The following is a 22,781-nucleotide window of genomic DNA, read 5'->3' on the forward strand; positions in this document are numbered from 1 at the left end:
GAGAGAGAGAGAGAGAGAGAGAGAGAGAGAGAGAGAGTCTATGACAGGGAGAGATTATACAGAAAGACAAGAAGCTAGAACGTAGGGGAGGGCTCTCCCTGCTCTTGCTCTTTCAGACTCTGCAGTCTGTGAGAATTTCACTAATCCATGTTGAAGCGATGCCTCCAGTGATGTGATCACCTTCCATTAGGCTCTGCCTTGAAAACCACCACGCTGAAAAACAAGGTATCTATGTGTGAAACTTGCAGGGACTCACACTCAAATCAGGATTTCATCTCTGACAATCCTTCACAGCTATAGCTCTCAGAGTCTGGAAAACACACGAGAGAGAGAGAGAGAGAGAGAGAGAGAGAGAGAGAGAGAGAGAGAGAGAGAGAGAAAGCGTATATATACTTGTAAATAATTCTAATTATCCCAACAGAGCAACTATCGGTGCCTATAATAACATCCTATAGTAATTTGGTGCCTTTGGTAGGATGCAGAACTGAAACCATCAGGTCCTGAATTTTTTTCATAAGACTTTTTTTATTATTGATTTTAACAAAACATTCTATTGATTCAATACCATTTCTCATTAAATTAGTCTCTTCATCTTTTTCTGCTTTTTCATAGTTGGGTTCAGTAGGTTTATATTTTTAGGCATTTATCCATCTCTTTGAAGTCAACTAGTTTGGTGTGCTTTTATTCACAGTTCTATCTCTCTCTCTCTCTCTTTCTCTGTCTCTCCACCCCCACGCCACGCCACCCCCAGTCTCTCATAATGAAAGGGAGTCTACTCCTTTTTCTTCTTAGTCTGACTGACACCTTGTCCATTTTGTCTAGGGAGATGGCTCAGTCAGTAAAGTGCTTGCTACTCAAGTAAGAGGACCTGAGTTCAAATCCCAGCACCAGTGTAACAACCCAAGGCCGGTGGTGGGCATGGCCTAGATGAATCAGCAAACCCAGGGTTTGCTGAGAAACCTTGTCTCAGAAAATAAATGGAGAGAGACTGGGAAGAGATGTGACCTTGACCTCTGACCCCCAAGTACAAGCGCAGTCCCCTGACTTTCACCCTAGGTTTTCATTTTGTGATCCTTTCCTGGGTTTTACTTAACCACTCTCTGTTTCAGGAGTTGGTGTTTCCTCTGCTAACTCTGGGCTCAGTTTCTTCCTCCTGCTCTCTGGGGTGCAAGGTTGGATTGTTTGAAATCTTTTTTGCTTAGAGCAGGGTCTCCACCAGTCTCCTCTTAGAACCGAATTTGCTGCCTGGATACATTTTGTTACTTTGTGTTCCCATTTCCCTTTGTGTCGACATTTTTCCCCACTCAGATTTCCTTTTTGACTCCGTGGTTGTCACAGGGTGGTGTTGCTTAATTTCCACGGATCTTCAAGTTTTCTGGGTTCTTCCTGTTGCGGATTTCCCATTTCATGCTAGTTCTGCGTGTGTAGTTTCATTGCAGCAAGAAAATATATTCGATATGATTTCAGCCTTCTTAAGTCGGCCAAGGCTTGGTTTCTGGCTGAACATGTTTATCCTGGAGAATGCTTCACGCCTGTGCCCTTGAGAAGAGAGTCCTGCCTCGGACGGATGGAGTAATCTGAGTTTAGTGCACGTGATGTCTTATCTTTGCTCAAGTCTTCTGTGTCCAGGTTAATTTTCTGTCTAAATGGTGTGCCCATTTTTTGAAGGGGGGGGGGATTCTATGTATGCATTTCCTCAACATTCATGTGTCTAGTAATTAGTTCAGTTGGTGGAATGCTTGTCTAAGAAGCACAAAGCCCTGGGTTTGATCCCTAGCACTGCTTGTACCAGCTGCAGTGGTGCACATCTGTCATCTAGCTTTTTGGGAAGTTGAGGTAAGAGGATCAGAAGGCCGTTCTCAGCTACGTCGTGAGTTCAAGGCCAGCTTGAGCTTCATCAGACCCTCAGAACAACAAAATAAAAATGTGTTTGCCGAGACCTAAGATAATGTATCACAGGGCGAAGCCTATAGGAAGTGATTAAGTCATGTTAGAACTGGGACAGATGACTACAAAAGGTCTGCAGGGAGCTAGATGTATCCACTTTTATCTTTTACAATTTAGTTTGGAAAGGGCTTGGACTTCTGGGCCTTCCACAGAATGCTTGGCATCCTGTTTATAACCTGAGGCTGGTACTGTATGAACAAGGACTTTGGCGCGTTGTGGGGGGCCAAGGAAGTCCTGAGTAAATGTGCAATAAGCAGATGAGATCTTGACTGAATGTATGCTGATGACACGAGGCACAGCCAAGTCAAGGACCCAACAGCTCAAACCCATGGGACTGGCAAAGCCTTCCCTGGGTGAGGCTCAGAGGATGGCAAAGCCTTCCTCTTTTCCAAGTGCTAATGCTGACAGTATGCAAGTACGAGTCTTTACATATGATTGCCCGGTGTGTGCAGGAATCGTCAGCTACAGCTTCCTCCTTCCTGCTGCCCACAGCCTGAGACTGCTTGCCTGCTAAGACTAGCCAACCCCTCTTCCAGGGCTGTACCTAAGGTTCTGATTGTTGCACAATAGGTGTGCTCCATCAGATAGAGCACAGCCCATCTGACCTCAGCTCTGGGATCCCTGAGTCAAGAGCCCAGCACATGAAGGAAGTTGGGAGTCGCCATTTTGGCAGGAGGTGGACAGTAACCATCAGGATGTGGCTATTCTTATATCTGGAATCAAGGAAGCAGGTAGCTGCAGCCAGCTGATACGCGCATGTGTCTGAGTTTTGACAAGTAACAGAGGAGTTGCAGCACCCACAGATAGCGCAAGAAGGGTGGGATGACACAGGCTCAAGTCCCTCAGGGATGAGGGTCTGGGATGCGCTTGTGTTGCTCACAAGGCCCTGTATAAACTCTCATCTAAAACAAGAGCAGAAAGCACAGCTGAGTGAGGCCTGGCATGTCGAGTCAGAGTTGGCTCCGGCTTCAGCATTGGGGGGAGTTACAGTTTGCTGATTTTCACAGCATGTGCTCCGGAAAAGGGACCCCAAAGGACCAGAGCCATAGTGTGGTATATGAAGGTGATGGCTATGGAAGGTCACCCATGTTTTCCTTGCAGGAATGGGGTTCTTGTTCTTGCCACTTGCTGACGGACTGGGTACTCATGGCTCGAGTCTCATTCAGCTTCATTCTTACCTAAGGAGAATCCTCTTGCCAAAGTCTCTGTCTGAGGCAGGCACTCAGAAAAATGATTATACTGGGTGACATAAGGCTTTTGGGGCAAGTGTATGATGTCCTCTGAGACACCCCCCACACCCTGCTCTGCCCCCTTGGTGCCCCTTCCTCTCCCATGACCCCCCTCTCCTCCCATAGATGATTTTGGTTATACTTGCATGACGTCTGCACACACCTAATGTTATGTATCTAGGTAAACTCCAGGACTCAAAAATGAGAGGAAACATGCAGTATTTGTCTTTCTGAATCTGGCTTAATTGGCTTAATTATTTCCAGTTGTACCTCAGAAATAAAAATTTGTCACCTAATGGTGCTGTGGTATGCAGAGGAGGGGAAAGGGGATGTGTATGTGTGCACAGGTACGAGGGTGAGCATGGGAAGGAAGGAGGGAGGGAGGGAGGGAGGGAATGAAGGAGTGAGGGAGACAAGGAGGGAAGGAAGGAGAGAGGAAGAGAGAAACTGATTGACTGGTTGATTGATTGATTGATTGATTATGAGAGTATAAAGAGTTCAAACCCTTACCTTTCTTTTTTTTAAGGAAGAGTCTAATCTATACCTAAGAAATTTTTGATGGGAGATCTGGGGAGATGGCTCAGTGGGTAAAGCGCACAGAGAACAGAGAATCTGAGTTGGAATTCCCAGAACCCAAGGACATGCCAGGTGAGTGCAGCAGCCATCCTGTAATCCCAGCGCTCAGAAAACCAAGACAGGAGACACCTGGAGTAAGCTGGCTGGCTTTGCTAGCTGAACTGGCCATGTCAAGGTCCAGAAAGAGGCCCTGTGTCAAGTACATATAGTGGAGAACAATCGCAGGTGCACTCACCATACATGCATGCACACACATGTATCCATATACATGTAGACACTCATAGACACACACATACATACACATACAAAGAAAAGAAAAGGGATTTAGATCAAGATACAAAAGCTTAACTATTTTGCTTAGAAATTTGGCATTAATATAAGAAGAAATAGCTAAAATCCAGGAATTGGTGGCTCTAGGTTTTGAAAAATTGGGACCAAGGAGGGCAGAGGGGCAGCAAAGCTGGTCCTTTTAAGAGAAAATCTTGTGCAGTAATTTGACAGCTGAAATTATAACACCCGATGAGCTCATTAAATATGCAAATTAAAATTTAAAATTTAATTACAATGAGATTTGAAACCAAAAAAAAAAAAAAAAAAAAAAACCCTGGGCTGAAGTCTTAACTATTCCATCTAGTCCCAGAGTTACTTTAGGGTGATACCTCAGTTTCCCCATCTGTCATGCTGTTCAGATGATTTTGAAGAAGGCTGGCTTTTGCCTGCAAGCTCTGGACCCACTAAGAGCTCATGGTTGGGAGTGGTTTGCCTCTTGCTGGGCTTGGCCTGCGGAAGAGACTGTGGGTTATGCACTATCTACAGCTGTGCTCAAAATGGCACATCCCTCTGGGTTGTGAAGGCTTTGCACGTCTCCTTCTGAGACAGATTGTCTCATCAGAAATACCAACATATCTGGATGATCCGCTAAACCAGCTACCAGCTAAATTTGCTGCCTCCCAAAATAGTTCTGGGATATCTCTAGGACAGGCCCAGCCTCAAACGCATTCATGAAGGCAGCCAAGACTGAATCCAGTACTCCCACACCCTCCAGGCCTACCACTCTGCTGCTCTCCAGCCCCCACCCCAGACACCCAGTACCCTTGTCCCCAGCCCTCGACTGGCTCTCCCTTGAGGTGGGACTTAAAGCCTCACCACGGCAGAAGGATATAGTATTGGCCAGCAGTGGGTTCGAACAAACTGCCCATTTCCCAGGAAGATGCACATTTGAACGTGCAATCAAGTATTAAGTTAAAGAAGATAAATTCTAGTGGTGAATTAATGTAGCAAGTAGACATTAAGGAAGGGTATTTTGGGATGTGATGACATCCAAGCTCTTCTAAAATTATATCACACACATGAATACAGTTGGAACGTCTACTTCCACAGAGGCAACCATCTGACAGGCCTTGCTTGGAAGCCCCAGACAGCGCCTATGGCCAGGAGCCTTAGTGTTCTGCAGAGTCCTTGCATGGACTCTCCACAGAATGCCCTCTTGGTACAAGAGGGCCCTTCCCAGGATCCCTTGCGTGTGGATATTCACTCTCTTTAGCCCCAGAAGAGCCCCCTCTTCCTTCCATGGCTAACCTCTCAGTACAGATTGATGCGTGTTTCTTGTTAGAAAAATCTTCCTCTAGCTAGTTTGAATCTTGTCTCCCCATTTTCATCTACTGGTCCTCTTCCCCCTTCCCCCAAAACCAGAAAAAATATATAAGCTGGGGGTAGCCCTGTGTGACCTGAAGGTACTGTTTCCATTGCTATTTCTACTAAGTGCCCCTTCCAGGATGTTCCTGGGAGTCTGAGGAAATGGGTGGATGGTCAAACAGAGGACGGCTGGACTGGCTGAAGTCACAAGATGTCTTTGCTGCAGGTCATTTTGAGCCTGTGGTGAGGTAATTCCCCAAATCTCACTCTCAGAATGGGGTCGAGAACTGGCTGCTGTTCGGATCCTGTGAACTTAGAATGCTCTTTAGCTGGGGGTCTTGTGGTATGAGTATTGGTGGGACCCCAGCTGCGCAACTAGCTCTGGAGTGGGCAAGCCTGGTGTTCAGAGGCCACCATGGAGTCACCGGAGCCAAATGGCCATGCTCCCTTCAGCTCCGCAGGCTGGAATGTCACATGGGTTCCTTGAAACTGGCTCCTCAGTGTGTGGTCACATTGTGGAAATAGACTGTTAGTCTATTTGTCTGCTCCTATGACCAAACAAATTAGGAAAAGCAACATGGAAGAAAGACTTATTGGTCTTTTGGTTTCATAGGTTTGGGTCGCTTAGGGTGGGGGTGGGGAGCCAGGAGTGAGGTGGATCAGAGCAGCTCACACTGAAGCAGAGAGGAGTACCCTTTTGTTGAGCTTTCTCCTTTGTTGCTTTTTATTCTGGCCAGAACTCCATCCTGTGGCATGTTTCTACCCCCATTCAAGGTGGGTCTTCCATCATTAACCCTTTCTGGGAATGCCCTTGAACACTCTTGGGGGTGCTTCATATCAATCTCTAGGCACTTCTCAATCAAGCCAAGTTGACAATCAAGCCAGCCCATCTCACTGGTCAGTCAGGGCTCTGTGCTCCCAGAGAGCAGCTGCTAAATCAGTAGCCTGATGTGGAGCCACTGGAACCAGACGACAGGCCTGCCTCATCACCTCCTCACTATGATCTGAATTACTAAAAACAGGCCTTTGCTGCTTTGAGACAGGATCTGGGGTCTTCATCGCCAAATGAAGAGATCACGGTCTGCAAGTCATTTACTCCCACAGTGACTCTGTAGCCCAAGTGCCCCCATGAGGTAGGTCAGCGTTCCTTTCAAACAAAAGTCTCTGTTTCTCAGAGGGGACACCAGCCTCCAGAGATGGCCTGGACATTGGGAACTCGTAGGCCACAGAGCACTCATGCAAGGACCATACATATAGAAAGGATCAACTCTTGGACAAGGCCATCCTCCTCAAGATGACCTTGTTGCTGGTGTGGTCACCCCCTGCCTATCACACATCAGCCATCACTGGGTGGGGTGAGAGTGATCTCTGATGTCATAGGAATCCAACTATCCCATGGCCTTGAGAGAAATCTGCTTCCTTATCTAGCACGTGGTAAATAACAACACTTAGCTCTATGGTCGTTATCAACAGTAAATGAAAAAGTGTGTCTGGCCCTCTGCAGTGGGCAGCCCTCATAAGCACTGGAGTGAGGATCGTGACAACATTCATTTCTCTTGTCGATGCCAGTGATGCCGTGCCCACAGCCTCATTGCCAGTTCTCCTGATCCCCAGCTGCTGTGAAGGAGATATGCTAATGGCTCACAGATGCTAGTCTATTCCCTTTCTGTTGCCATGTTAAAACACCCCCACCAAAGACAAGCTGGGAAGGGAAGGGTTTATTTGGCTTACTCTTCCAGATCACAGTCTATCACTAAAAGAAGTCAAGGCTGAAATCTGGAAGCAGGAAACAAGAGAAATACTGCTCATTGGCTTATTCTCTGCCTTATTCACTGGCTTGTGCTTAGCTAGCTTTTTCTTTTAAGTATACGGCCCATGACTGCCAGCCAAAGGAATGGTGACGCTCACAGTGAGCTGGACCCTCCTACATTAATTAATAATCAAGACACTTCCTTTCAGACATTCCATAGAACAAACGATCTAGGCAATTCTTTAACTGAGACTTCTCCTCTCAGAGGACTCTAGACTGTGTCAAGTTGACAACTGAGAATAGCCAGGACAGCTATCCTCAGGAATGTTCCCACAGTGGAGGGGAGGTTGCTTTCCAGGAGATGCCTGAAAGGTGTGAGGCCAAGACAGATGAAAGCTGAGACCTTTGAGGCTGGCAACACACACACACACACACACACACACACACATACACACAAGTACATATGCACGGAGTTGAGAGAGGTCAGTTGGTAAACTGCCTGTCATACAAGCATGAGATCATGAGTTCGATTCTAAGAATCCACTTTAAAAAGCCAGTCATAGCTGTGTGTGCTTATAATCCCAGCACTGGGAAAGTAGACTTAGGCAGATCCCTAGAGCTTGCTGATCATCCAGCCTATTTGGTGAGTTCAAAGCCTGTGAAATACCTGTATCCAAAAGCTAGGTAGATAGCATCCTGAGGCATGACATCCAAGGTGGCATGCATGCCAACTATGCACCCTCCAATCTATACACATGTGCTGAGTCCTTACATGGCTTGGGGCTTGGAAACCTGACTGGGGCTATAGAGGGAATGAAGAAAGGACAGACAGACAGACATAGAGAAGCTGGGATTGGGTGATCTGAGCCCTTGGATGGAGAAGCTGCAGCAGCACTCTGGGGGCTGAGTGTGTTATTATATAGAGTTGAGCGGGGTGATTGCACATGGCTGAATGGGGAGGGTTATGACGTTCAGATAGACATGGAGGCAGAGTTATTATATGTAGGTGATCAAAGGGATGGGTTTAGTTCATCTCTGCAGGAACAGTCTCAATCGAGGAGCAGTCTTCAGGCAATAAACACCTGGGCAGGTGTGAGGAGCGGGTGTGGCAGCAGTCCCAAGATGGCGCCCGGGACTGCAGCTAAGTCTTATGACTTGCACCTGACTTCCTCATACACCTGAAAATAAGCCACGGCCATCGTGAGAGCTGCACAGATGCACCATGATGCTGGCGGTTTAAACAAGTCCATATTTGGTGGAGACATGCCCCTGCCGCCCTGGTTGGCTGAAGCTGCCTGCCTGGTGAAGTGACATGGCCTGCTGTGAGTGGATGGGGACTGAGAGTATATAAGAGTGAGAGGCCTCGGGAGAAGAAGAAAGATGAGGAAAAAGATGAAGCGAGAGAGATGAAGACTGAAGTTTGCTGAATAAACTGCTGTTAGAAGAACTGGTGGTTGTGTCGTTCTTGCTGGTCGAGAGCGGACGGGACAGGCAGGGGAAGCTATGGGAGACATTTTCTGCACACTCTGTCAACATCCACACAGGAGCCAGAGGAAGGCTTGGCCATCCCTCTGAGCTTGCCACTTCTCTGGGGCTGAGGATTGTGGTCCTTAAGAAGACTATGTTCATATCAACGACATACATTCACTACAGACTCTGCTTGCTCCCTACACATTAAGTGTAGCCTATGAGATCCTAGTCAAGACAGAACAGAACACAGACCAATCAACATGGAATTTGGGGCTACAGCTACTCCAGGGTAATGGTAGGCAGCCATCTGGGAGTGAGAGACTTTGAACCTGTGCAGAGATTGAAGTGAGAGGCAAAAATTGCAGGTGGGACACTCAAGTATCAGGCATACTAAGGTCAGACTAGAAAGTCTTGGTACCACCTCAGCCTGAGTTCTGGTCCTAAGGAGTCTCTCCTGACACTTTATAATTCAAGTCTGTCTTGTGACAGGCTGGAATGTGTCAGGATAGTCACTACTGCCATGCTCTGAGATGCCTTAGCCATGTATAAACTAACCTAAAATGATACTAAGATGGAAAAGCATCAGGCAAAAGCAAACACAGGGAGTTTGCCAAAACCTGGGGTGCTCCCCATAGATAAAACTCTGGCATCAAAAGCATCCACAGGATCTTATATAGCAAGATACACAATCTACCTGCCACTAAGAAACCCAAAAGGAATCATATTAGCTACTAACCTCCTGTGCTCACAAGAACCACAGGCAGACAGAAAATAGTTTATAAAGATAAGCTGAAGTGAATAAATGCCTAGAAGGAAGTTTGACCCTGAGACAAGGAACACGGGGGCTGGAGAGGGGCTCAGGGCTAAGAGTGCTTGCTGTTCTCAGAGGACCTGAGTTCAGTTCCCAGCTCCCATGTCAGTCAGCCCTCTTCTGATGTCTGTGAGCACCTTTATACGTGTGTGCTGTAGGCTTTGACTCTTAAAAACCTCTAATAATTTATTAAAGAGAAAGAGTGTAATATGAGAAAGGAGTCTTCATGATGCAAAACAAAACAGAACACAATGGAATGTACGAGAAAGAAAAAGACTAGACTGAATGAACAACACATAAAGTAGATGAATTAAAGTAAAGATTAGAAACAGTTGGAGAGAGAATTAACAGATGTGAAAGCGTGCCTGAGGGAAATAGTGTGCAAAGAGTTAAGACCACAGGGACAGTTTGAAAGGAGATTTAGGAGATATGGAAGGCAGGATAGGAAGCTCCACCCCTGACATCTAATGGGACTCAGGGAAGGGCTTTAAAGGGAAAAGGGCAAAGAGCATGAAAGCCATGTGTGCTTCAGAGTTAGTGTTGAGCATGATCCCCAGGCTCAGGAGCACAGACAGCCCCAGTCTGGATAGAGAAAAAAACTAAATGAAATCTGAAACTATTACACACTGCATTAATACAGAACACCAGAAACAAGAATATCTTTTATTTCTCCAAAAACTTCTACTCCCCTTTATTTATTTTGCACTTGTGTGTATGCGTACAGGCATATGCGAGCCATTGTATGAGTGGAGGTGAAAGGGCAACTGAAAGGAGTCAGTTCTCCCCTCCCGCCCTGTGGGTCCTGGGGCTCAGATGCAGGCCATCACGCTTGGCAGCAAGCAGCTTCATTCACTGAGCCATAAGACCAGCCTCAAGACTGTTTGTGTGTTATGTAATAAGGACACATGATTCACTATGTTCATAGCAGCCTTATTTGTAATAGCTAGAAGCTGGAAAGAACCCAGATGTCCCTCAACAGAGGAATGGATACAGAAAATGTGGTACATTTACACAATGGAGTACTATGAAGCTATTAAAAACCATGACAAGATAGTTCTTTTTTATTTTAATTTTTAATTTTCTTTTGGGGTTACAAATATAGAGATGACAGGACTGTGAAATGAGGGGGATTGGGGTGCTTAATGTAAAATTCACAAAGAATCAATGAAAAATTATGAAAAAAGTTGTAACAAGGCACTTGCACATTCTATGATGTAGGAACAGAATTCATCTTATATCTGTATCTATACCTATATATCTTTATAACTGCACCTACTGCTACATCTGTCTATCTATCTATCTATCTATCTATCTATCTATCTATTCAGTCGTTGGAAGTGAAGAAGTCTTGTCATGTACATTCATTGTCTTAGTTAGGGTTTTACTGCTGTGAACAGACACCATGACCAAGGCAAGTCTTATAAAAATCATTTACTTGGGGCTGGCTTACAGGTTCAGAGGTTTAGTCCATTATCATCAAGGTGGGAGCATGACAGCATCCAGGCAGGCATGACACAGGCAGAGCTGAGAGTTCTACGTCTTCATCCAAAGGCTGCTAGTGGAAGACTGACTTCCAGGCACCTAGGGTAGGAGTATTAAGCCCACACCCACAGTACACACCTACTCCAACCAGGTCACACCTATTCCAACAAGGCCACACTTCCAAATGGTGCCACTGCCTGGTCCAAGAATATACAAACCATCACACCCATATTAAAGCATCTTCTTAGCAAATAAAGAATTCTTATGTGACAGAGATGACAGACCTCAAAAGAAGGCTGACCAGCAGCTGTGGAAACTGCAGAGATTACAGGAGAAAAGAATTATAATGTTTCAAGTAGCCAAGGAAAGTCTTAAGCCAGAATTTCAGTTAAGAGTTAGGGCTCGGTGGTGGTGGTTCCTAGCACTCAGGAGGCGGATGCAGGTGGATCTCTGTGAGTTCGAGGCCAGCCTGGTCTACAGAGTGAGTCCAGGACAGGCAGGGCTACATAGAAAAACTCTGTTTAGAGTCAGGGGCAGGGGCTGGGTAGAAAAGGAGCCCATGATCTCAGCAATCTGGAAACGGAGGCAGAAGGATTGTTGAGAGTTCAAGAGCAATCTGGGTTACATAGCAAAATCCTATCTAAAAACCTTTCAGGAGAAAGGAAGCATAAGTTATTATAAACAAAAGCCAGTAGCATGGGGCCTACTAGTGGGTCTATTCTCACCGAGGTATGGAAGGGTTGTACTAAGAAGAATATATGCTCCTGGAAGCCAGAACTCTGCTTTACGAGAAGGACTAAACATGAGAATCCAAGCAAGCATCTCCTGCACAAAACTACAGGGATGCTCTGGAGAGTTTACGGGCTATAAAGCAGCGTGGATCTGAGGGCTTGGGCACAAGGACTGTGCAGGACCAGAAGGGGCCAGTACAGCCTTATACTGTTTGATGACATGGATTTTCATTAACTTCAGACTTTATCAAATCAATTATATATGTCAGATGGTGAAAGGCAGGCCAGAGAAATGGCCTAGCAGGTGAAGGCGCTTGTTACCAAGCCTGACCATCTGAGTTTTATTCCTGGGACTCAAGTGTTTAAAGGCAAGAACTAAGTCTCAAGAGCTATCTTCTGACTTCCACATGTCACTGCATGTAAACACAGACAGACACACATACACACACATATACACACATGCACATGCACATGCCTACACACACCATGCCATGCATACACACACATGTGCACACCCATGTACATGTGTGCATATACACATATACTATAAATACAATTTTACTTTTACAATCAAGGAAAACCAATTCCAGAATGTATGTGAACCAGTAAATCTAGGAACCAAAACCAGTCAAAGGAAAAAGACATTAAAAAAAAATCAAATAGAAGAAAAACAAGATTAAAAAAAAAAGTAGATGCATAGTGTAACAAAAAAGGCAGAAATGAATAATCTTCATGGATTAGAAAGCACACTATGTCTCAATAAATGAGACTCTCTGGTTAAAATACAGAGATCGTCAGACTGGAGTTTTACATTTCCATCTCCATATCCTTGGTAAAATGTGCATGAAGGAGGAAGACACTGAAAAATTGAAAGTCAAAGAACAGAAGATATCACACGATGTGGGAAGACATTGTTAATGGGAGGAAAGGGAGAGGTTCTTGTTCATTTCCACTGGCTTTGAGATCCTGTGTCTCTGCATCCTGTATCCCTGAAAAGGCCGGTGATGTAGGTCTGCCCACCTCCCACTCCTCCCTTCACTCTGTACGCTTGTTCAGTGTTTTCCTTCGCAGTCCAGGAGAGAAGTGCGCATGTATGGAATGAGCCACGCTTTAGAACATTTTTTTCTGTTGGTGAGGAAAAAAACACCAGACATTAGGGCATAGTGGACCTGGGTAGTGGACAAGACAATGGTCCAGGGAAGAGGTAAGGAATCAGTATAGTTAGATGTCACAACAAAACAAAGCAAAACAAAACAAAACACAGTTCTGGAGAAGACATGGGAAGCGTCTCAGAAACCTGTATTCTGAGTTTGATTTAACTTTAACAGTGCCCATCTGGGGGCTGAGTAGATGCTCAGCAGGTGAGAGTACTTACTGCCGTTGCTGAGGGTCAGGGTTTGGTTCCCAACACCTAAGTAAGGCAGCTCATGATCACTGGTAATTCCAGCTCCAAGGGATCCAATGTCCTCTTCAGGCCTCTGTGGTTCCTGCACATATACATTTATACACACAAACATGTTCACATAAAAATAGATTTGTGTATGTGTGTGTGTGTGTGTGTGTGTGTGTGTGTGAGAGAGAGAGAGAGAGAGAGAGAGAGAGAGAGAGAGGAGGGGGAAGAAGAGGAGGAGGGAGAGGGAGAGGAGGAGGGAGAGGGAGGGGGAGGGAGGGGGAGGGGAGGGGAAGGGGAGGGGAAGGTGGAGGGGGAGAGAGCTTGAGACATTTGCCAAGAGACTTATTTCTCTGCCCAGAGGGATACTTCTGAAAAGACTTCAAAGGGCTCAGCCAACCCAACCCAACCCAACCAAACACTAAAAACATTTACACACAAGTCAGGAGGAATAGGTCAAAGAGGTGGGGTGTCTGGAATTCTAAGGAGCAGCAAGAGCTCAGTTAAGAGGCGTAAAGAGATGACCTGTGCTCGAGATGAATTGCCTTACCTACTGCTAGGCAGATTCTACCCAGGACCATGTGTGGGCTCAATGACAGGCACAGGGCATCTCCCCCGTTCCTAGTTATAGGAGACCAGTGGGCATCCCTTCTCATTTTGAAATTTCAAAACTATTATTAGTCTTTTTTCTTTTTCATATGTGGAAGTGTGTGTGTGTGTGTGTGTGTGTGAGAGAGAGAGAGAGAGAGAGAGAGAGAGAGAGAGAGAGAGAGGGAGAGATGTGATCCCCAACCTGTTTGTGGTTCTGAGTTTCCCCATGTCCAACCACATCCCTGGGTGTCATTCTCTGCATACGTGACTGTTCATTCCTCCCTCCCTCTCCTCCTCCTCCTCCTCCTTGGCTGCCTCCCTTTTTCTCTCCCCCGAAACTCTGTGAGACGCATGAACATTTCTCAGTTATGTGATGTTCTCAGCAGGAGGATGGAGCCAAATAATGGTGTTTCTAGTTATTACTCTGATGAATCACGGGGGAACAGTCTTCACCAAGGTAGAACGGCTTGCATAAAATATGTTCATTCAATTAAAAAAAAAGAAATTGAAAAATAAGATACTGCCAACACGGGGCTCTGAGTTATGTAGGGTTTATGCAGCGATTCAATTTGCAATTCAAGCAAGAAATACACCAGAGAGGCACCTGTGAACAAGCTCCCTGGAGCTGGGGGAAGGGCTCCCTCTGCCAAATAAAAGCCCCGTGCCTCTGATGAAGTTTATGGACCAGGAGAGGGAAGGATGGGTAGTCCTTGGCCTCCCTTAAGCTCATCTAAACACAAGACGGTGCTAAGGATGCCCTGGCTCCTGGGAACCAGATTGGCTGACCTGCGAGCCAAAGGAGATGATGCCTAAGGATGCTCTGGACCACGTGAGTCTCTGTCCCAATGTCCTCAGGAGATTAACTCAGTGCCAGCATCTGACTCAGACACCAGAGGGGCCTATGAAGTGGCCTAGCACAAAGATGACTAACTATGCCAGCCAAACTCTGCTTCTCTCTGAATATGGTTTCTGGAAGTCAGGAGAGGAAAAAACAGGAAATAGTGGAGGTAGTGAATGAGGTTGTGGAGGCCCTGCAGAGCAGCCTTGAGGGAGATGGCGCAGGGCCATGCTCGGCAGTTGTCTTAGAAGCTGGAAAGGAAGGCTCTCTCCTCCCAGAGAAGCTTATCTGGTAGGCTGCATTTGCTGGGCGGATGCTCCCTTCCTGCTGTTCTTCATCACTTCCTGTCCCCAAGCCCCTCCTTATGCATCTTGGGACCATCAGTTCTTACTACAGGGTAAGAGTTAGGTTCCAAGCCAAAGAAACATGGCTGACATAAGCAAAAGAGAGGAAAGCAGGCAGGCATCCTCAGAGACTAGAAGTGTTATCAGAACTTTGCTCTCTCTCATCATCTGCCTCTGGCACACAGAACACACTTTACAGGGAACGTAGCTGCTCTCAACTCTTGTTTACCCACTCCTCCCTCAGATCCTCCAGGAGGACAGAATCATCTTAGGGAACAGTGCCCTGGGCTAAGCCTGGGTAAGGTGAACCCCAAGGCCAATCACTGTTTCCAGGAGACCAAAGCAGCATGGCTGGCTGCTTTCTGTACATAGATAGGCACCTGTGGCTGGACCAGCAGACACTGGAGGGAAACTGCCAGAAGTCGTAAGTTACTGGAGTCCAATGCCAAGCCACACTGATGGCACACACAAGGCAGAGGCCAACCATGGCCCCCAGGCCCCTCACTCACTGTGGTCACCCCAGGACTGGTCAAGCCCTCAGAGACACGATTTACTAATCACCTCTGAGGGGGCAGCTGCTGGAATACATTAGGGTAACTCGATTGTAAGATTTTAATGACACAGCATTGAGACCTTGGTGGCCTGAGACCTGCAGTCGATCAATGCACGTTCCTTTCACTCAGGCCCAAGTGACTGAAAATCATTTTGCTCCCCAAGCTTTTAAAGGTCAGGAGTTGAATGCTTCAAGAAAAATCTTTCTCTATTACAGGGAAACCTCCTGCATTTAGCGGCCTGTCAATCAGCAGCTCGCCCCCAGGAGGCCTGACAAAGGGAGTGTAGAAAAAGAATACTGCCTGGCTTGTTCCTCCCATTTTTCTTTTGACCAGGTTGCTTGTGCGTGCATGTGTGTGTGTGTGTGCGCATGTGATAAGTGTATGGGTGCATGTGGACATGTGTATGGATGCCTCTGTGTGTATGTATGTTGTGCATGTGAGCATGCGAGTGTGGTTCCTCTGTGTGTGCATATGTATATTGTGTGCCTGTGTGTATGTTGTATGTTCATGTGTATGTTCAGGTGTGCATGTGCAAGTATCTATGCATATGTTGTATTGTGCATGTATGTACATAGGCACATGTTTGTGTATGGGCGTGTATGTTGTATATACATGTATTTGTGTGTGTTTAATATGTGTGAGCATGTACTTCTATGCATGAGTATGTGGGTGCATATGTGTTTATATGTGTCTGCCTATGTGTTTGTATGTGTGTATGTTGTATGTGTGCATGTGCATGTATGTGTGCTTCTATGTGTATATGTATGTGCATCTGTATGCATGCCTGTTTGTGTATGCATGTATATGTATATGTGTATGCTGTGTGTGTGCATTTGTTTGAGTATGTTGTATGTGTGTGCATGTATGTATGTGTATATCTTGTATTATGCATTCATGCCTATGTTCATGAATGTGTGTACATGCATGTGAGTGCATGTGTGTGTATGCATTTTTTAAAGTATCAGTGTGGGTGTGCATGCCTCTGTGTATGTGTACATGTGTTATATATGTGTGCATATGTGAGAGCATTGTGTGTTTACATACATATGCATGTCCGTGTTTGTGTGTGTGTGTGTGTTCCTTTGTGCAAGGGGGATTATAGTAGGCCATGTGCGGTGTATAGTATGTGGGTGTTAGTAGGGGGAAAGCTGGATACGTCTGGGTTGTGGCTTAGCAGGTAAAGTGACTGATATGTAAGTAAGTATGAGGGTAAGAGTTGTGTGGAGTGTACCTGTAACCCCAACATTGAAGCAGAAGTATGGGGAATGCAGAGACAGGTCCTGGGGGGCTTGCTAGTCAGCCAATCTAGCCCAAACAGTGAGTCACAAGGTCAGCCAGAGAACCTGTCTCAAAAAATATCATGAAGAATGATAGAGGACACTCAAGTTGACCTCTGATTTCCACATATGCACACGGACACTGGTGAACACTGGTATGTGTGTGGGGGGAATAGGCTCCAGTTGACAGGCAGTGTCCCTCTTATTTGTATGTCTTAAACTCCTAGGCCAGTTAGCAAAGGGGACACATAGCTTCAGCGTCCCTGCCAAACTGGGACACAGAGGTGCTGTAACCCCAGTGTCCCACCCACACACACACATTGAAAAAAAAATTCAAAATAAGAGAAATTGTCTCCCTAGCTGTCACTTGGTACTTGGTGGCCACTCGTACCCTTAGGCCATTGAAGTGTGTCCTTGCTCTGCCTCCAAACTGCTTCAGCTTATGTCACAGAGAGGGAGGCAGGGAAGAGTTGGGGGGTCACTGTAGAAATGATGGGCACCTCCTCAGGCCACCTCCGAGCCCCAGGCCTGCCTCAGAGAAAACCACTTGGCCCTTGTAGCCAGGGCAGATGTCCAAAATGCAGATGAAGCTGCAGCACCTCTGTGTCCCAGCTTGGCAGGGACTCTGAAGCTATGTGTCCCCTTTGCTAACTGGCCTAGGGCTTAAAGACATGCAAATAAGAGGGACACTGCTTGTCAACTGGGGCCTACTCCCTTTGTTCCTACCTGCCAGCCAAGCAGGCTTTTCTAAACCAGTTTTGGCTGCCTGGGCAGCTGCAGGGTTCTAATGGGGTGCTGGGCAGCAGGGCTGGTTGCCTGGTAACTGCAGGCTGCTCAGGGTCACAGGTGGCAGCTGGGCCCCTAGGGCTGCCCAAAAGCACTAGGGCCTCCTATGTCTCCAAGACTAAGGGTCTTAGTGCTGCCTGATAATTTAAGAAGCATGTGACTTTGAGAAGGGGTACTCCCAAATCTAAACCAACCCCCCCCCCCGTTCTCATCTCTGAAATCATCATCCTTACACAGCGTCTCACTAACCAGGAGACCCCGGCCAGCCCCATCTCTGACTCATCTCTGACTCAGCCTCAGCAGCTCAGTGCTTTCTGGCTTATTCGGAATAAAAGCAATTAAAAGATCCATCCTGGGGCTGGGGAGAAGGCTCAGCTGGCAAAGTACTTGTTATACAGACACAGGATATGAGCTCAGATCTGCAGCACCCATATAAGATGCCAAGCATGATAGCTCTAGTGCTGGAGAGACAGAGATAGGTGGATCCCTGGAGCCCATTGGCCAGTCAGTTAGCCAGCTGGTGAGTATCGGGTTCCGTGAGTTACCCTGTCTCAAGAAATAAGGTGAAAAGTGAATGAGAAAGAACCAACACCCTCCCCCCCTCTCTCTCTCTCACACACACACACATTAGTACACACACATGCACAGATATTTGCACTTGCATAGGTGTATGGGCATGCATATACACAGATTCATCTGTCAAAATAGTAATCGAAGGGCATAGGAAAGATAAGTTGATGTCTTCCTTCTTACAGAGAGCTCAGTTACAAGGGGAACCCTGGGGAGGCACATGCTGTCCCTCACTAGGGTGGGCTCTTCAGGAATGTGGTTTCCTTTGAATCATTTATGCTTCTGTGAGCGACCCCTCATCTGTAGTCTCATAAATAACAGTAAACTCACTGGTTCAGCATGCTGGCTCTGAGTGGAATCACTTCTTAGGTCTGGCATCCATGCCCGGTGTGGAGCAGAGACATTTGTTGGTGTCTCCCTAGAGGAGTGTATGATCCCTTGCTCCTTAAATGATATCTTGTATCTCAAATGCCACCTTCACTATGCCAACCAAACATCACCCCACAGACATGCATTGATCAAGTGATTGCTGGGCACTTTAGGAGTGTACGATTCCATGCTTGCCACGGGCCATCTGGGGTCTGGAAAAGGACAGGGGCTGTCCACACTTCTGGCACACCCTGAGCAGAGAACCCACAAGTCTCAGGAGCAGGCCAGCTCTTTTGGAGCTTGACTCAAGCTATCAGGGAGCAGAGGCAGAGAAAGGAGAAGAGGGCTTTTGTAATTACAAGTCTATCTTTCCTTCTCTATGCCCAAGTCTTTCTTTAGTAAGCTCTCTAGGGGTAGGTTAGCCAAATGGCCATAATAGTCTGTCATAGAAACAAGCAAGCTGAGGCAGCTTGTAGGAGCAGAAAGATCAAAGGGAGCTTGCTTGGTGCCTCCACTCTTTCAGGGTCCTCTGTGGGTCTGCATTGTCACCGCTGGCCCTGCTCTGGTATGTCTGATGCCTTGGCGTGTCCCAGACCCCCAGTCACAGTCTATGCCAAGTTCTAGTTCTCCAAATTCTGCAGAAGATGAAAAATATCCCCTCAGATTTGCAGAGTGCCATGGCTTTGACTACTTCTAACTAAAGCGGAAGATGCCAGAGGGGATATTAACTATCTGTGGGGCATATTGATCTTCTGGTCCCACACTAGTTAGGAAACAATTAGTGGTCAATACGCAACACAAAGTGAAACTTGTGACTGTCAGAAATATCCCCCTGCTCGTACACCTCCATTTTATAGCAAGAGAAATCACTCGGGGAACAGAGGGTCTCACAATGTCCCTACATGGCCAGTTAGCCTGGCAGAGAGAGTGCTGACCAGAGAGACACAGGTCTGTACTGCTCTGCCAACTTCCTGTGGAGCCTGAGCAGGTCAGGTCTCCACTTTGGGCTGGGAGTTTTTCTCCTCTGAAAAGGTCAAGGTTGCGACCTGACTACAGAAGATGCTGTCCACTAACTGGGCTCAGAGGATTCCATGGGAATGCCTTCCTTAAAAGTTGTCAAGTCTCAGAGCACAGATGAAGTCTTTGTGCCCCTTCCCGGAGGGGGTGGGGGCTGTATGCATGCATATGTCCTCTTGCTTACCCATGCACTAGGTATGGAGGCCAGAGGTCCGTATCAAGCATTTTCTTCATCATTGGCCTCATTATTTTTTGAGAAGTCTCCCACTGAACATAGAACCCACTGCTTCAGCCAGGCTGGCTGGCCAGCTAGCCTGTAGGGTCCACCTGTCTTCTCCTGGTCCCTCTCCTGCACCAGGATTGGGGTTATGGACACAAACCATCTTGCCTAGCTCTTTTATATGTTTGCTGACCATTCAAATTCAGGTCCTTATGCTTGCACAAAAGTCAGGCTCCACACTGAGCCATCTCTGAGCCATCTCCCTGACTTCTTCCCCCTCATTCCTCTCTCAGTGTCCTGCGCTGCCCTTCACCCAAGGCCTGGCTGTGCTCAGCCAATTGTCAGCTGACCCTTGGCTGAAGGATCCACTGACAACGGAGAATTTTACCTCTATCTAGAAGAACAGCTAGCTCTTCCTTGGTATTCTCAGAAGATGGATTCCGGGAACCCAGATCTGCAGATCCGCCAGTTCCTCATATAAAATGGCTTAGCATTTGTAGATCATCGTGTACACACTCTTGTGCAGGTTCCTTTCAGCACCCATGTGATGTAAGAGCTGTGTTAATAGTGTTAGTGTTTAGAGAATAGTGATTTTTTGTTTTAAAGTTGTCCTGGCAGCTGTGCAGGATGTTGAAAGGAAAGCAGGCCCCAGGGGAAATTATGTCACACCAAGTCATCTTGACCACTGCCGTGAAGAAGCAGGAGGCCAAAAAGGTGTTGAGTTTGCTGACAAAACGCCTAAGCACTCCCACATTGGATAGGCCATCTACCTTAAAGAGACCTCACTTGTGTCGTCATCAAAGGACCCGCTACACCAGGCTTCTGTGGCAATGGCCTTCCTCTGTAAGTGGCTCAAAGTACCTTCTGTGATCAACCTGTTCACTCAGGCCTGGACCAGCAAGTACTCAGCTGTCTAAGCTCACCCACAAGTGCAGGCCAAAGCCAAGGTAGGAGAACAAAATGACCAGTGCCGAGAGGAAAGCTACTGGCAAAGGGGACATCTCCACCAACGGAAGACCTGTCCTTCCAGCAGGGATCGGTGTGACCACTACTTTGCTGGAGAACAAGAAGGCTCATCTGGTAGTGATCGCATGTGATGAAGACACCATCAAGCTGGTGGTTCTCCCACCTGCCCTGTGTTATAAGATGGGGTTCCCCTACCGTATCATCAAGAGGAAGGCAGGGCTGGATGCCTGCTCACGGAAAGATATGTGTGACTATAGCCTTCATGCACATTAACCTGGAAGACAAAGGCTTAAGCTGGTGGACGCTATCAGGACTGATTCCAGGGACAGATATGAAGAGATCCCCTGCTACCAGGGAGGAAATGTCCTAGTTCAAAAATCTGTGGCTCAGGTTGCCAAGCTGGGAAAGGCACAGGTCAAAGACCTTACCACTTAACTGAGTTAAATGCACACTGCTAAGCTTCCTGTACATAAATACAATTTTAAAATTGCCCTTCAAAATAGTCTCTCTGTATTCAGTATGGAACAACTACTTTGCTGAATACTTTTTGACCTTTGGTTGAACCTGAGGACAGGGCACCCCTGTCCTCAGGTTCAGCTGCGCTTACAGTTTAGTGGGGGAGGCTGGGACAGCAAAAGCCATGATGAATGCTGAAAGGGGGGGTGGAGGGTTAGAGACAGTGGCACATGGAAACAACACAGTGCTCAGAGAAGGGACAGAGAAGTGATGTGCTGAGCGTCAAACACTTCAGGATATTTCCACTGAGAAGGGCGATGGTTTCTTGCACTGCGAGGCTCAGTGTCTTTGACCATTGCCTTCAGCATGCTGCAGACGTCATACAACGTGACATGTATAGGCTAGCATCCAGGCAAAACTGATGTGGCTAAGTCAGAACTGATCTCCCTGCCTTGCATTGGACCTGCAAATTAAACACCTGGGAGAGGCACACATATGAAGTTTGCTAAGGTGGGGCCCTGGTTCCCACCCCTGTTTTCAGGTTCGAGTGTCTACATCTCCTTCCTACTTGGAACTGACTACACTGTGGAGTCTAGTCCTGCCAAGGCCTGTGTCGAGCTTCCACAAAGTCATCAACCTCCACCCAGCACCTCCAGGTACACCCAGCTAGTTGGATCTGGGCATCCCATCTCTTGCTTCCTTTTAGCACAGCTCTGGGAAGTTCCATGAGCCCCCAAGGAGACCCATGTAGGGGAACACAGCTGGGTTTGTTTCCTACTGGCTGGCTGGACTCCATCTGTCTTAGTTAGAATTTCTATTGTGTGATGAAACAGCATGGCCTAAACGCAAGTTGGGGAGGAAAGAGTTTATCTGGCTTACACTTTCCATATCTTTGCTCATCATGGAAGGAACTCAGGACAGGAACTCAAACAGGACTGGAACCTGGAGGCAGGAGCTGGCACAGAAGTCATGGAAAGGTTCTGCTCACTGGCTTGCTTCCCCTGCCTTGCTTAGCCTGCTTTCATATAGAACCCAGGACCATAGCTCAGGGATGGCGCCACCCACAATGGGCTGCCCCCACCTCGCATCAATCAATCACTAGTTAAGAAAATGCCTTACAGGCTTGCTTATAACCGGTCTTATAGTAACCCTGACTGTTCTGGAACTGGCTCTGCAGACCAGGCTGGCCTCAAACTCAGAGAACCACTTGCCTCTGTGGAGGTATTGTGTTAATTGAGGTTCTCTCTCAGATGACTTTGGCCTGGTCAAGTTGACATAAAGTAGGCAGCCTGGGCATCCTTGGCCTGCTGCTTGTGAGTAGCTGAGGCCTGGAGCCAGCAGCCAAGAGCATCATGCAGTTTGGGGAGGTCTAGCTTACCCTCCATCTCACAGAGTGCATTTGGGGACACATGTTCCCATGTCCCAGCCCCAGGCAGGACAGATGGACATAGACAGATGCTCTCTGATGCAATGAGAATGGAAGCTCTAGGGAAACAAGGAGATACCTTTGTCCTGTAACCCCTGCCTGCCATAAACAGTTCACAGGCCTGCATCCCATCCCAATCCCTTGTCTATCTGTCTGTCTATCTGTCTGTCTATCTGTCTGTCTGTCTGTTTATCTGTCATTAGAGGAGGCCTCAGGTTTCCCAGACTGGCCTTAAAGTCCTTATATAGCTGAGGATGCCTCGGACTTCTGCAGCAACCTTATGAGAGCCAGGATTATAGCAGGAGCCCCATACTGTTTATGCTGGGGACTGGACAGGGCTATGTGC

At 47.1% G+C, this 22,781-nt stretch overlaps 1 long non-coding RNA gene across 1 annotated transcript in view; it reads left to right on the forward strand.

Moving 5' to 3' along the window:
- LOC110301081 overlaps window positions 1–21,047 on the forward strand; it is a 23,752-nt gene extending 2,705 nt beyond the window's left edge. Inside the window, exons 2-5 of the long non-coding RNA XR_002378676.1 lie at window positions 117–225; window positions 5,527–5,635; window positions 6,125–6,520; window positions 20,194–21,047. This is a non-coding gene — a long non-coding RNA (uncharacterized LOC110301081). The remainder of the gene's footprint in view (window positions 1–116; window positions 226–5,526; window positions 5,636–6,124; window positions 6,521–20,193) is intronic.
- Window positions 21,048–22,781: the final 1,734 nt, after the last annotated feature.

This window comes from Mus caroli, chromosome 9 (assembly GCF_900094665.2).
Source record: "Mus caroli chromosome 9, CAROLI_EIJ_v1.1, whole genome shotgun sequence".
NCBI classification, from domain to species: Eukaryota; Metazoa; Chordata; class Mammalia; order Rodentia; family Muridae; genus Mus; species Mus caroli.